Here is a 16984-nt window from a genome sequence, read left to right as displayed (position 1 = left end):
TCTATGGAGAATGGACTTGCTCTCTGGAGAACGGGCTTCCTCTCTGGAAAACGGGCTTCCTCTCTGGAAAACGGGCTTGGTCTATGGAGAACAGGCTTGCTCTATGGAGAATGGGCTTGCTCTCTGGAGAAGGGTCCAGGTGGAAGACAACAGGGAGACCAGTTGAGCAGAGATGATGTGTGTGGGGGGGTGGGGAGACACGTGGAATGCAGGATGGGTTTTAGTGCTAGAGATCAGAGGACTGAGGGACTACTTGGGATATAAGGAAAGAAAAGAATCATGAATGATGCCTCAGTTAGGGGCAAGCATTATTGAGTGGATTGTGGTACCAGCTTGTTAGTCTGGGAGAGTTTGGGAAAAGTCTGTCCTAGGGCAGCGGGGGAGACTCGAGATTTCTGTATGATTATGTGAAGACTGGCCATTAAAAGTATTCTTACAAAGACTTCATAATTTAACACGGGGGAAATATTTTTGTTCTGCTAGGATGTAAAAATGTAGAAAACAAAATTATATATATAGAGTATCCCTTCAATAATTGTATATATGTATAGAAAAAAAGACTGGGAACATTACTAAATGGTATTGGTAATGCTTATTTTTGTGGATGAGGAGTATAGTAAATACTTTCTTCATGATACTTTCTGTATTCTCCAATTATCTTTTTAGATTAAGCAGCATTACTTTAAAAAACGAGCCAGAAAAATAGTTTAAGTTATCACAGAAGTGAAATTTGGCTACCTTATTCTGACTTTTATTTGATTTAATTTGACGTTAGACCCTTTTCTAGGAAACTTGTGGAAATACAAATCTAAAAGGTAAAGAAATAGAGACTGAGTAGAGATATTAAAGCATACAATGAATGAGCCACGTAGAGAAAAAGTCTGAAAAATTCTAAAATTACAGGTCTGAACTCAGCATAACTCTCTAGAGAAGAACAGGACACCAGAGGCAAACTGTGGGATGCATTCTTAGTTCTCATCACCATCTATAAATGTGTCACCCAGTAGTGAAGTCTTGATTAAGATAGAACCAAGATCTCCTGGGGTGGAACCACGTGATGGCATGCCTATTGTAGCCTCCATAAATCGATATAAGAGGTGTGACACTTAAGTTCGTGAACTTGTTGCAATGATGTTGCTAACCTTTTTTGATATCAGAGGGATTATTCATGATGAATTTGTACTAACTGGACAAACAGTTAACCAAGTTTATTATTTAGAAGTGCTGAAAAGGCTGCATGTGAAAAATGACCTGAACTTTTTGCCAACATTTCATGGCTCTTGCATCACGACAATGCACCAGCTCACACAGCACTGTCTGTGAGGGAGTTTTTAGCCAGTAAACAAATCACTGTATTGGGACACCCTCCCTACTCACCTGATCTGGCCCCCAGTGACTTCTTTCTTTACCCGAAGAGAAAGGAAATATTGAAAGGAAGACATTCTGATGACATTCAGGACATCAAGGATAATACGATTACAGCTCTGATGGCCATTCCAGAAAAAGAGTTCCAAAATAGCTTTGAAGGGTGGACTTGGCACTGGTTTGAGTGCATAGCTTCCCCAGGGGAGTACTTTGAAGGTGACTGTCGTGATATTCAGCAATGAGGTATGGAGCGCTTTTTCTAGGATGAGTTCGCGGACTTAATTGTCTGACCTCATACATTCCTAATGCTGAGTCCCGCCCCCTCACATTGCTCTAGGCAGCCATTATTAATGGGCCCATAGATGGAGCTTATCTACCATTACTGATGTTGGAGACCCTCTGTTCTTGTTAAAAAACTTTGCTCTTTTTCCATCTTAGATGATGGAGTCACACTATTAAACTATTCTTACCCTTCCTGTTTCCTTCAGGATGGAACGTATTCTATTCTATCATCTCTGTTCTCAGGGACTTAATTCCTTCTAACACTAAACCCTTGTTTTCCAGATAGAAAAAAAACACACAAACAAACAAGAAAACCCTAAAGAACGGTGTTCTGCAAAGGACCTCAAGTGATGGTAGAAGGCAGCAAGGGAGGCCAATTTTGGCTAACTGAAAATAGAGTTTGATTTTAGGGAAGGTGTCACAGTTATTTGTATTAAAATAAATCCAGCTGAAGAACTTTTCAAAACTCTATGGTAACTGGCAGAGTCAAGTGGACGGAGCTGGAAGACCAGAGTTTGAAACTTGGTTCCATTCTTCTCCTTGTGGAAAAACCTTGGAAGTTGAGTTTTCTTGCACTTCAGCATATGTGAAATGGACTTGGGACGGCCACTCCCTTTTATATAGTGTTCATTAGGAGACTCACAAGAAATAGGTTGTAGTAAAGGATTTCATAAACACTATTAAAAACACAGTACAAATGTGTCACGTGGGCAGAGATTTAGACAACAATAGCTATCATTAGAAGTTTCTATAACGGTCATAAAGCATGGTGGGCTGTCAAAGACCAAATCTGCTGATAAGTTGTGTCATCTTTCCTTCTTCTCATCCTCCTTCTTCTTTCTTATTCTCATTTCCAGTTTAAATTGTGGAATAAATTATTGTGAAATGGTACTAATTTTTTTATGCCTCATTAAAGCATTTTGTAAGCTGATGAGTAAGAAACGTTTGACTCTAAATCTAGGTCAGGAAAACTAGTGATCTTCAAATGCTACCTTTTCCTTTAAGTTCTTCATAATTGCCCTGAAAAATGTATTTTTTTCCTTTTTTTTTTTTTTTGAATCTCCATAGCAATTTGTTTGTAGCTATACTTATGATGTTCTCATTTTACCGTCTCCCACTAGATTTTTGGTTCTTTGAAGAGAGAGAGAGAGAGCCAATCTAACTCATTTTTCTATACTTCCAGTCCCAGACACATAATGGGACCTAAATATAAAATTATTCAATTGAATACATTTTTAAAAACAGTTTTCAGCAGCCCACTACTTGCTCAGCTTTGTGCACACTAAGTGGAAGTAAGTGGCTCTGTTTGAGGATACACACAAATGTTTTCAGAAATAGGGCATTTATAAGGAAGAATTTGAGAATTTCCTAAATTCCTGGGTAATTTAGATTTCTAAAACAAACAAACAAACAAAAACAAATTAAAAGGCAGCCTATGGATCTATCACCTATTTCAAGCAAACACCAACACCTGGGAAAACCTGCTCAAAGATGCTACCTTATGTCTCCACCAAGCCCGTAGTAGATTAATGTTTCCAGGTCTGAAAGGGATTTTCAGAGATTTGGGGTTTGACCTGACCCTCCGTGTTGTTCTGTGCGAGGACACTTCAGGGAATGTTGGTGCAGAGCCAGTCTTCCCTTTAGAGTTTGGCCTTTCTGGTTCTTTGTCAGAGCCCTCAGTATCCATCATTTGGGTGGCCGCCTTGGAGCCAGAAGGCAACAGTAAGAGATATAATAAGTGCCCTGGCATTTCTCATCCTGGGTAAAGGAACACCCAAGCTACTCATCTTTTCTACATTTTTGCTCTAGTTTCCACGCAGTGTGAGGGGCTGGCTGGGTTGCACAGCACAGCTCCATCTCTGCACGTCCAGCTCCTCGCGTCCCCTTCCTTCTCCTAACTCCCCAGAGATTTAGGAGCTGTACCTCTGCTCCCACAGTGCTTACTGCCTCTTGCCCCCTGGAATGGCAACAGTCTGTGTTAGCTCTGCGCTTTTGGAATCTGGGATGAAGGCTCGTTCCTCTTCCTCTTCCCTGAGCCTAGTATATGTCATGCATACACTAGGTGCTCGGTACATATTTGCTGAATAAATAAATCTTTGCCACCAAAAGTGATCTCTTTTTCGTCTTCTACAATTATGCTTCACTTTTTTGCCTCCTCCTCTTAGCACTGTTTAAACAGATATTAGCTTTTCGTCTACCTGGTAACAGAGTCTTCTCTCATATGTTCCAAGGGGAGAGAAAGTGGCCTGAAAGTAGATTCCAGATCTATTTCTTTATTAACATTTAAAAATGGAATGTTTTCTTAAAATCAGTATTGACCCCCCCCGCCCCCTCAGAGATATATAGAAGCTTAAGATGGTGGAAGATAAGAGACATAGATTCCTGCCCTTGAGGACTGTAAAGTCTATTAGCAGAGGCTGGTTGTCACAATATAATAGGAAGGTTCTGAGAGTCAGAAATCTATGGGAACACCACATCTTCTATTCATTCATTCATTCATTCATTCATTCATTCATTCATTCATTCAATGTTCCTACAGAGCCTAAATTTTGCCGATCATGGCGTAAGATGGCTGTAATCCAACAAGCTCAGCATGGTCTCTGCCTTCATGCTGTGTAAATAGAGTAAGAGAGATAGGCAGTTGTGTTCACAGTTATTTTATGATATATAAAGTATTTAAGTACTAAATGTATGCACCCACTGTGACGTAAAACCAAAGAAGGAATGAGGGCAGTTACTGGCCATTGAGTTATTTTGTTTGTTTGTTTTTTTTCCAAAGAAGAATGGCTTTGCCAGGGAGACCTGGTGGGCTACATCACAGGTACTAGTGAGTCTTAACTAAAGGCTTTAAGACATTATCCTTTGAGAAATGGGGAAGCACTGATGGTTTTTAAGAAGTGAAGTGACATGATCAGATTTGTGTTTTAGATAGATGGCTCTGGTCGCGGAGTAAGATGGATGGAGTGAGGGGAGAGAAACTCCAAGTACCGACAGCAATTCAAAGGTGGTTACAATTGTCCAGGCTTCCAATAAATGTTTGTTGTTAAAGAGACAGATACCAGAAGACCCTACTGTGCGTTGAGGCCCCGGAGGGAGGAGCCAGCATGTTGGGGTACCTCGTGCTAGGCATAAGTGAGACATCTTTACCCCAGCTGCCCCTTTGTGCCTGGAGCCCCACAGAGAAAGTGCCTGAAGGCAAGCAAGCCCCATGCCCAGAGGCATGTTGTTGATGTCTCTTTCCAAAGATAAAATGGAGTTCAGCATTCCAGGATGATTAGATAAATTTGTAAATATAATCAAAACATGTTTTTCTTTGGTTTCCAGGGTGGATTCAGAAAAAAATAATGTTCAAGGGGAAAAAAGAAACACATCTGTTCTTTTTTTTCTTCCTCTTTTTTGTCTGACTCCAGGCCAATCAACTTAGAATCAAAACTCTTAGAGCAAGAAATCATAGCCGCTTTAGCTCCTAGAGGCCTTGGGCCGTGGCAAAAGCCGCATATATCAGACTAGACTGGCCACATAGCTTATTACGAGGGCACCCTTGGCTGTTAGAAAGAGGGGGGTATTTTTCTTCCACTCCAAGATGTAGACAACAGTTCAGAGACTTGACAAGTTTAGATATCTTGGGAAATGTTTTACTTTTCCAGGTTTATGTTGCTGTGAGGCCCACCTTGGTGCACATCAGAGCACTTAGAATGATACAATCTGGCCTCTTTGGGCTTCTGTCAGCCATGGTTTCTTGACACCAGAAGTCAAAGAGGTCATAGGTATAGGATCTTGACACTTGGCGTTTGATACATGTACATCGAAAAACCCAGTTCCTTGTAAGAAGCTGGCAAGATGAATGGAATTGAATGGTGGAAGCAAAACCAAAACAGACAAAAAGCAAATGGCATGTTTATGACAACAACTCTGCCATGTGCGTTTCATGGAAAATTATATTGATTGTTCGCCACAATCTACAGATTGTTACTGCTGCCATCTCCTTCTTTTACAGAGGAGGGCAATGGAGATTAGAAAGATACGTAATCTTCCCAAGGATAACAGCCAGTAGTTTATTGGAGGAGCCAGGATTCGAACACAGATGAGCTGACTCCACAAAAGCTAGGCCAGAAGAGAAAATTAGCATCTGACGTACAAGGAACAGTTAGATCCTGGGGGTCGTAGTTAGCTGAGTCGTGTCAGGAGATGAGACTTTTAGGGATAGAAAGAGAACAAAGGATACGATTATCAGAGAAACAGCTCCTGCTCTTCATTAAGCCTGCTTATATTAACAAACGGATACAAGACAAAGGGTTGGAAAGATTTCAAAGATCAATGTTGTACACAGCCAAAGAACGCAGAACATTTTCATAAGAGCCATAAAATATCATGCTACCGATCAGAGTTATTGCAAAGATCAGTGAAGTATCCTTTTGGCAACATTTCTAAAAGTGAAAAACATCATATAGGAACCTGCAGAACCAGTGAAGTTCAGGAAGCCACTTTGACCTTGGGGGTAGACCAGTTGGGATTTCAGCCTTTATTCTTATGCTCTTGGAAATAGGGTCAGAAGACCTTTTTTGTAAGTAGCCAGATAGTGAATATTTTAGGATTTGCAGGCTGCTGCGTCCCCGACACAACCACTCAGCTCTGTCTGCTGTTGTAGCCTGAAAGTAGCCACAGATTCTATATCCATGATTGGGTGTGGCTCTGATCCAAGAATACTTTACACAAACGGGTGGCCAGCTGGATTTGACCTGCAGGCCGGGGGTGGGGGGGGGGGGAGTGCAGCAGTTTGTCAAACCTGCCCTCGAAGCACGTGAAGGTGGGATCTGAGAACAAGTAAGCAGCCATTCACTCCACAAATACTTAGTGAATGCCCAATGTCTAATATATGCCCCAGAGAAGTTCACAATCTAATGTGCAGAACAGATACATAAGCAACTAATTACAATGACTGTCCATGGTGTGGGTAGAGAATTTCAAAGTGCGGTAGGAACACACAGGAGTGAGCTGAAGAATCTTTCTGGGGGCAGTGGGAGAAGGTTTCATGGAGGAAGTAACATTTAACCTGAATGGGAAACAAAGAGAGACGGTCTAAAGACTTTTGGGAAAAAAAAATCTGTGAGCAATATCAAATATCTATCCTAAAACGCTGGTGGTAGGGATGAAACAGGTGATGAGAAGATAGATCTAATATGCATTAAAGCCATAGAATTTACAGTTCTTAGCTATCAAGTTGGATGTGGAATTAAGAGGAAGAAAAGAGACCAGGATAACATTCCAGCGTTAGATCAAGGGAGCTTTCTGCCCTACAATGACTAGATGGACATAAGAAAGACAGGCAATCAAGCGAATATACCAGATGTCCTGATTGGAATAAAATCTTGAAAATCTGTGCAAAGCAAGGGAGTTTGGAAAGCGGGGACCATCAGCCTTGGGTGTTGGGGAAAACCTCCGTTGATTTTAATTTTCCATTTCCACTGCTGTATACCACGGCCGTGGAATTGAATACGACACTCCATGCCTCCCGTTAACTCATTAGCAATGGAGGATCTGATCTTTACAAGAAAAATTGAGAAATTTCACCACAAATGGGAATGCCTTGATTGCTTGCTGAGGCTGTGGTTGCACAGTCAGAAACAGGTGCCGGTGCATTTGTAGAACCCTGGGCTTCAAAAGATAAGCTGAGACTCTGCAACGTTTGGCGAGTAACAATTTACACTGATTGCAAAATCTTGTCTTGCTTTTCTCATATTTCTCTCTTATATTGAGCAAGTGGAGGTGCTGTTTCTCAATCCACCTATTTTAAACATGCACTTAGGAAGTTTTTTGTCTACTCTGAAAGTCCTGTCTCCCACCATACCTTGTATTCCATTCCCACCTCATGGGCCTCTGGGATTGGGAAGATCTCCTAACAACAATGGAGAAAGAATAATATTCTTGAGAAATACTGGCACCATGAAATGGTTATTTTCAATAATCTGGGAATACCTTTGGGGGGAAAAAGACACTAGAAATCTCCTTTTTTTGTTTTGTTTTTTGTTTTTTTGTTTTTTACTTGTGGGAAGTTAATGACCAGTTCAGAGAGTGGGAACAGAAGGAGTGACAAATGACAGCCCATCTTGAATAGATGTATGTGTGTATTGAGGGCATTTCAAGCCTTACCTACATGAAGAGAGTTTGAAGTTACTTGAACTGAATTCAAAATATCTAGGTGGCTTAACACAATACTGTAGGTCTTTCTCAATGGATGGGGGCAGCTGCCAAATTCAGTAATATTTCTGCTCTTCCTTGAAGAATACATGCGAGACAAAGTAGCCCCCATGAATGCCCATTTCTCTTGGATTTGTGGAGAAAGAATTCATTCATTCATAATACACATTTAATGGTATTATTCACAATGTGCCTTTCTTATATATACAACTTAGTTCATATGTTTATTTTTGGCATTGAAGCCTTTAAAAGGGCTTGGTGGCCATCTTCACAGAAGCTCTAGAAGTCTATATTGTGGGTAAAACCTTGTCTAAAAATACTTTACAGCCAAACTTCAACTAAGATAACTGACAAGTAGCTCCAGTATGCTTCGTTAAATCTTCCAAATATGTCTTACCTTTTCTTTAAACTTTGGTTCAATACTGGTAAATAAAGTAGTCTTGGAGAAGTTCCTTCATCTCTCCTTAACTCAGTTTCTCCTCTATAAAGTGGGGATGATTTTAATAGATACCTTGCAAGATTTTCGGAAGGAGAGAAAAATATTTTTTTAAATGGAACACAGTACCTGATGGATATAAACAAGCCATACATCATAGCTGTGGTGGTGTTTATGGTGATTCTGGTTTATTTACACAGCAATGCAATGAGTCGTAGCTACAGACCTTCCCATGCATGGTGAGCTCCTATCAGTCATTACTATCTGTGGAAGCCCCTAGGATTTTGGAGGCGAAAGAATTAAAGTGGTGACTGACCACTTTAAAAAAAAAAAGTAATGCTCCTGTTCTTTGCTGCTGACCTTTATTTCAATGACCTCTTTACCTCCCCATTTCCCACTTAGACCCATTAGCAGGATGTGCTGCAATATGCTGCTTGTCATCTGTTTCAAAGACACAGTGAGCGGATACAGGTACACCAGATGGATAAACCTAGTGTGACTAATTATTGTGTATTTGCCTTTAATTATTATCATTTATTACCAGAGGAAAGACAATAGAGGTTCTCTGACTTAGAAGAAAGTGTCGGCAGCAGGGAAGTTTTTCTTGTAACATTATTGAGGACAGCTAAAGTTTTCATGGCTGGTGAAAAGAAAAGAAAATCACACACATGTGATAGATAAATAGATAGACAGACACATGATAGATAGATGACATTTTATTTGTGAACATTGAATCTAACTGGTTCCAAGAAACATCTAACGTTACTGTTTGAAGACCATCCCAGCGATATTTTGATATTGATGTCACAGTACATTTTCTGAGTCTTACCCGGAACAGTACTTCAGATACTTAGGTCAAGTACGTGACGCTGATTGAGAGTTAGCAGAGGAATTTGAAGCTAGAAAAGCAACTCCAAGTTGTTAGAAAATGGTATTTGCATGAAAGTCTCTCATCACTTCTATTTTGATTTTTCTTTCATTATGAAATAGTATTTTTAAAAACTTTTACTCATTATTAGACTCTGATCGTGAAAGAGACCATCCTAAAAGCATGGAAGGTTTGCACGCTCAAGTTAAGACTTGAGCCACGTTTTGGGAAACTCCTGGGGGGAAGTTGGTACTCAAGGAAAGTTCTTACTTAGACAAGCAAGCGCATTATAACAGAGCTTAAAATCAACAGTTTCACATATTGAACCGCCAAAACTCCCAAATGGCTAGACTTCCTCTGCTATCGAACAGTGAATTAGAAGAAATCTAAAAGAGAAGAAAATGCTCTGTAATAGATTCATTTTTTTCCCTTTCAATTTCATAAAGAGGTCTGTTTTAGAGAAACTTCTGTGCTGTAGAAATTTATCTGGGGGAACAGAACTAGAAATGATGCTGGTGTAGTCTCTAATGATAAATTATAGTTCAGCTTAATCCTCCCAAAGACCTTTGAGTCTGTATTTTCCTCCTTTGCTAGATTCGAGGATCATATGGCCCTAAGTACGAAAACAGGAATTTGGAGGTTTGTGATAGGAAAGAGAAGAAAAGTAGATGGTGAAGCTAGAGTAGCTGCTTTTGAAATGAAATTACAGGAGTGGACCCAGAGGCTAAGATTGCTGGTGGGCGGGGCTAAGTCCAGTTCTAAGGAAGGTGTGTGTGTGTCCCGGCTGCACTGGTATGTTTTTTTCCTAGCTCTGTGTGGTGAACATTTATTATAACCAGTGTTTTGAACTCAGTACCTAGTAGATGGCTTGTCTCCATTTTGCTTAGATCTTTATTACTTTTGGGGGGTGGGGATGGGTGGGGGAGTTCCCAGCATCATTTTTCACTTCTTAGGGACTTCTTTACTTCCTCCTCCTCTTCTATGGAAATCGTCTTCTCATAGCCAAGGGGCATCATTAGAACATCTGGAAGCTCTCATCATCGATTGTGAATCTTGAGTAGAAGAATACAGAGACTGACAATAGTTGAGTTTCACTGTGTCTTGGCCATACCGTTGAAACTTCAAACCTCTGACTGTGGTTCCTGCTTCCTGGCCACCAAAGCTGCCTTGTGTCCCAACAGTGTATCCATCTTACAATGGCAGCCACATCTGAGGTCATCTGCTTGACTCTCCACCTTTCTTTGAAACTCTGATCACCTTTCATTAAACTCCCTTCCTTAGGTTCAAATCAGCTTCTTTCTCTTGCAACAACAAAAGCAACCTTCCTGATAATAGTGCATAGATATATATATATATATATTAAAAAAAAGTTGCCCCTAATGTTTTTCTCATCTCAAGCATCCAAGTTGTACTGTTTCTCTGAGACCCAGTAGGTTGGGGATCAACAGAGACTTTCCAGTTGATGTGGGTGTCAGCTGTTCCTATTATTATAATGAGATGCATATATAACTCTATACTTGTCATCATACAACTTTACTTAATTTTTTTTTTTACATTCTAATATTATAATATGAAGCTTTAAGGTAATTGATTCTAAGCCGGTTGTAGAATATAAAACTAAAAAAAACAAAAAACAAATAAACAAACAAACAAAAAAACAAGACCAATAAGCAGTGACTGTGACAGAGGTGTCTACCTGTCCTTTTTTCTACTCTTTCCAGGATTGTACGTTCCCATGTACTTGTATTTAAATGCATCCATTGACTTGCTCTGACCAATGACATGGGAGGGGGAAAAATGTGTGCCTGTCTTCTTTGTATAAAAGCATCTATTTGCTAGTGCCTTCACTCCGAATTCTTTCTTCCTTCCCCTTCTCCATGATAGAACTTCCATGAGCCTGAGCCTCTGAGCCAGGATTTTGTAGAGAAGATCCCCTCCCTAACCTAAAGATGGATGTATTATAAGAGTGAGAAATACACCATGGATTTAAATACATTTAAGACATGCATTATTCTTATTGTAGCAAAACATAGCCTACCCTGACTAATACAGTGTGGCATAACTGAAAGCGTGCCTAGTTGGTAGCGAGGAAAACTGAGTTTATTTCCTCTTTTGCTGCCTTAGGCAAATCACTTCAGTCCACTTGAATTATTCATCCACTCTCAAAGTTTACTGGTGGGTCAGGGAGACAGAGAATCCTATCACAAGAGTAAAAGCCATACAGTGTTTCTCAGGGCCCAAAGGCTGTGTCAAGTTTCCTGAATGTGTGCTGCCCACAGGAGCCCAGAGTGGTTTTCCATCACAGCATTTGTTTTATAGGATGTGAGGTTATGTGCAATATTTAATCCTCAATTTAAAGAAATGTTTTCTTGAAAGCCCCTAGGCTGGATAATCTCTAAATTTCCATCTGGTTCTCTAATTCTCCTTCTACCTAATCTTTTCTAAAATGATCAGCTATGTCATTTTGTTCACCTTTCCAAAGTTCTTTTTATCTAAGTGATTCTTTTCTTCCAAAGGGAAGGGTGGTGAAGTAAACCTGTGCCAGACATTCTTGGAGATATTTTCATTTTTGACCCACTCACCAATGTCACTGGATGGTAACTTACTTCTTCTAATGGGGGAGAAAATGAAACTCAGCAGAGTTAAGCTCCTTCCTTGTGGCAGACACAGAAGTAGGAACATAAACCAGCCCTTGAAGGTTCTGCTTCCAAGACCATCCTCCTCTGACTATATGACACTTTTATACCAAGTCTTAGGAATCGGATTAATTCTCCAAATAGGGAAACGTTTCTAGAAAATTTAAATAAACACTAAGTCTGGAGTTAATTTTCCTTTTGTGTGAAAACACAGGCAGCCCTGGTATCCTACTTGTAGATAGCGATTTTATTTAAAGGATGATTCTGTGGAATTCCATGCTTTCCCCCCATTTCCTCTATGCTATGAATGAAAGCCTAGAAGATCTGGCTCTGAATTCTGTTTTTTTTAAAAGTAGCAATTGCTTGGGCCAGACGAGAGGGATGAGTTGTCATACAGACTCAGGTGATAGTTTAACACCACCAACACAGCACCTGCATTCTGGCGCTCATTTTTCTACGGGTAGATAAATATCTGCCCCCCGGGAAAAGTGATTTTGAAATCTCTTTCTTAATAGTCTATAATAACAATCCTTAGAAGGAAGTCGATCAAGTCTGTGTCTTTCTTCGATCCATATCTACTCATAGAAGAGAAGGCAGACGTGGGGGTGGGGGTGGGGGGCTCAGTGAATGACAGTGGCTTAACAAGACATACTGTAAGCAGATGGTTCTGAGATTCAAGAACGTGACCTTTCAGCCGATGACGTGCCATTGAAAACCCTGAATATTCAGACCAGTCATTCATTTATGCAGCAGGTATTGACTGAGGACCTACTATGGACCAGGCACTGTTTCAGGCCCTAAACCAAATCAACTTTTTCTCCTCTGTCTCTATGGAGTTTTCAGATCTTAAAAAATGGCTTTGAGTGATTCCAAGGTGTGAGCGTAGGTTCATCAATAGTAATTGGTGGGGTTGTTGACCATGGGGGGGGGGGCTGTGCATGTGTGGGGTCAGCGGGGATTATGGGAAATCTCTGTATTTTCCTCTCACTTTCGTTATGAACCTAAGACTACTCATTTGGTGGAATAGATAAAATTCCAGTTTTAGGAAAATGAAAGAGAAACTTTAAATTCACTGTATCCTCTTAAAAGTTTTAAAATGCAATTTGACAAAAGCATTCATATTCTGTTGTGGCTTGGAGATATATACTAATTAGTATAAATGAATGTATGTGTGTACACGTATGTGTTTATGTGAATATGTACGTTTATGTGTATGTATATATTATAGTAAACACACTTTTTCTTCTCTCCTTATCCTCCATATGAATCCTCACTTGAATTTCCATTGAATTTTTAAGTGATTATACACTCTAATTGAAAAGGAATTTCTCAGTTGTTTCTTAAATCAAAATAAGCTTATGTTTCTTTGTTGTTGCAATTTAGATGGAATTTCTTGTGACTAAATGGGACTATCATTTTGCACTGTCATATCCAAACTTTATGAAATCAGCATATAGAATCAAACAAATAAACCAACATCAGCTTTAGATTTCCAATAAGAAAGGGGAAAAGAAAAAACACACACTACAATTAATTTTATTTTTTTAATACCAAGAGAGAAAGATGTGTATTATTTGCTTGTTTACTTTTATCAAAGCGTATCCTTTGAGGGTGGCTGGAATCGCTCCGAACATTTTCATCTCAGTGGCAAGTCGGTTTGGAATCTGAATAGAAGCTTCCTGAAAATATTGTTTTTGGAAAACTGACACTCATTGAAAGTCAACACTACTAATGTAAGGCCATCATCAGCAGAGCCGAGGAATAGGGGTGAGCAGAGTTTGTAAAGATGAGCCAAAGCCCCGGGAAACCGTCTCCGTGTGAGGGACCTGTCTTCTCCATCAGAGACCCAGCCGGGTGCCGGGAAGAGAGTCTGGAGTAATCAGCGTCCCAGGCAATTCTTTCAACCTCATTGTTCATCAACTTGCTTATGAATCACCTTCCTTATTATTACTTCAAGATGAAGCTTTCCTTCCCTATCTTGGCATCATAGATTAAAGAAAAATTAATGTAACAAACTGCTCTTAAGTGTTACACCAGGTACAGAAACTCTGGTGTTGAATCAAGCACGATATGGGCCATGCTGCCCAAGTGTCCTGGGAACGCAGACATGAACATAAGTAACTTCAGTTTGATGTTTTGCGATGCAAAGACAATGGCCGTTGGGAAGGAAGAGGGAAGCAAAGGTGACTGCAGTCTCTGTGAGCATAAGGGTCACATCTGTCTGCTAACCATGTTCACCAGTGTCCAGCCCTGTGCAGGGATCACAGTGGAGGTTCAGTGAGCGCTGTGGGAGAGAAGGCGTGAGGACGACAGGCAGAGGCAGGCAGAACTCACAAAGGTCGTGACCTCTAGAAGGTTGGTAGCGATCATGTGAATTTCTCCTGGTACATGAGGAGCAGAAGGACAGGGTCATTCTAGAAAGAACAACCTGTGCTAAGAAACAGGGACCAGACAGATTATAGCAACTGTGAAATAAGAAGGTCACTCTGACCAGAGAGGATGGAGTGGGTGATGGATTCTAATAGAAGATACCATTGTCCACACTAGAGAATGAAGGTTCTTGTGAGCAGTGCTAAAGATTCAGGACATTAACTGATAGGACATAAGAATAACCATCAAGTGTCGAGCATGAAGCTGGGCCACCCGGTGAGGAGGCCATTCGGAACAGCTATGTCATCTGCCAGAACTGATGCATTTACTTGCTGGCTTACAATTCCCATTAAATGAAGAGAGAACGTTTTATGGGGTGCAACATTTAAGTGGGTAGAATTTGGATTGGCCTTTGATTTAGGTAGCAGTATGGACAACAAACAAGACAGAACTGGAGCTCACAAAATAGGTTTTCTTTGTGAAAGAAGAAAAATAAAACTTTTTTTTTCTTTTAAATGGATGCTCTTCACTCAGGGTGCATGATATTTGAATCATGACCACATGATAGCGGCTCTTGGTGTAGCCCCCTTACTTCTCTTTCAAACAATGTGTACACATGTCAATAATACCCAGCTTTCTAAGTTGTAGTAAGGTAGGGCTGCTTGTTGGGATAATTTGAAATTGGAGTTTGATTGCAAATAGGTCATTGAAAACCACTCTAGTAGCAATTGCCCTAGTCATTTACTGAAGAAAAGATGCCCTCCCAAGACCCTTGCTTTCTTGAAAGGCTACATGTAGGATGTAGGATGCTGAGTGGCTCCCAGAGAGGGGATGGGAGGGGACACATATGCCATATGAGCAGGAATTATGACATGGACGCTGCTCTTTTTATATCAATACTATTTAGGTAGCTTACCTTTATGATACTGGAAGAGAAGTGAGTTGTATAGTAAATTAGGTAAAATGACATGATTAATGTGGTAGAAGAAAGGTTTCTTTTCCTCACTAAAGATGCAAAAGCAACACCCGAATATCTCACAAGTCTTTTACAGGAAGTGTTTGAGCCTGTGACACTCCAAGGGAGAGCAGAAAGTGTTGCGACAGTTGGGGGCAGTGGACACCTCTTGGCTCGGTTGCCAACTCAAAATGATCATTTCTTCTTTGGCAACAATCAGGACACACCGGGGAGGGACCCCATGGTCATGTGCATACCACGTGACAACTGGCCACAGCTGTGTGACCAAGGGCCGACCCTCAATGGGATTTTTCATTTTCCATGTCCCGAAGCTGCCAAAATGCTAACTCCTGCAAGAGATGTGTGGAAAATGTGTGCTGACTCATCAAAAACTGGTTCTACATATCTTGCAAACTAGGTTGCATTCACTTAATGACTTTCATTGACGACTTACTAGCATTGTCCAGAAACAAAACAAAACAAAACAAAACTTTCCACTGCTGTTACCTGGTAAACACAACTCAAAGTGAGACTTGATGAATTAACTTGTAAAAAAATCAATAGAGAACCATCAGTAGGCTTTATATTTCTGCAAGGGCAGGTGTAAGGGAGGAAAGGAGGGGCCCAGCAATGAAATAAGTTGGAGACATCCACTAATGTGACAACATTTGAAGGCTGCCTCCGGCTTCACCAGGCTATCTTCTACCTTCCTTTATTGTTTTCCCACCTGCAAAGCAGAATGGAGGTGATTTGATGGAGCAAATTCCCAAACTTTGGCACTGACAAATTTTTTTTTTTTGTGGTACGAACTTTCCTCCCAACTCAAAGAATTATAACAGTTTCCAAGATCATCAGACTTCCAGGTTTCCCTTTGAATCTTTTCAGAGATATTGATTACATGCGTGATCCAGTTTCCTTTGGCTCTGTGTTTCTTGTAGTGTTGTCTTGCGGGAGCTAAAGGGTTACCAAATCGAAACTGATTGCTTGATGAATATGGTACTGGGTCCAGGGTGAGCTGGGCTTTACATTGGGTTGAGGTGCTATGGAGAGGTTAACACCTCTTCTGGTGCCACATGGTAGAAAGCACTGGAACAAGAACCCAGACCAATTAGAACTGTGGTTCTAACCACAGTTTTGACATTAACTTGAGCCAGAGACAAACTCACTGGGCTGCATTCTTGACCACATACCGTGTTTCCCCAAAAATAAGACCTAGCCAGACCATCAGCTCTAATGCATCTTTTGGAGCTAAGTTAATGTAAGACCCAGTCTTATTTTAATATAAGCCCAGGTATATAATATAATGTAATGTAATGTAATGTAATGTAATGTAATGTAATGTAATGTAATGTAATATAATACAATACAATACAATATAATATAATACAATATAATATAATACCAGGTATAATATAATATAATATAATATAATATAATATAATGTAACAAACATAAGACCAGGTATAATATAATAATGTAATGTAATATAATATAATATAATGTAACGTAATATAATATAATATAATATAATAATATAATATAACATAATACTGGGTCTTATATAATACAATACAATATAAGACCGGATCTTATATTAATTTTTGCTCCAAAAGGCACATTAGAGCTGATCATCTAACTAGGTCTTATTTTGGGGGAAACACGGTAAGATGAAGGATCTGTCTTTTTGCTCTGGTGATTGGCAGCTTGCCCTCAATGGCTGCTTTCAGGTGGGACGTCTTTAGTTCATGGCTGCAGGCAGCAAACCACTTACTGCACAGAACTCTGGGAAGCTTGCCTTGTTTTCAGAGTGTTCCCGCTTTATTTTCTTTTCAATTAGTTTTATGTGGCTATTTATTTTCTTCAACAAGTTCATA

Source organism: Rhinolophus sinicus, chromosome 13, assembly GCF_057876585.1.
Source record: "Rhinolophus sinicus isolate RSI-liver-muscle chromosome 13, RSI-T2T, whole genome shotgun sequence".
Classification (NCBI taxonomy): domain Eukaryota; kingdom Metazoa; phylum Chordata; class Mammalia; order Chiroptera; family Rhinolophidae; genus Rhinolophus; species Rhinolophus sinicus.
The sequence above is the reverse complement of the archived record's forward strand: the minus strand, read 5'-3'. Positions refer to the sequence as shown.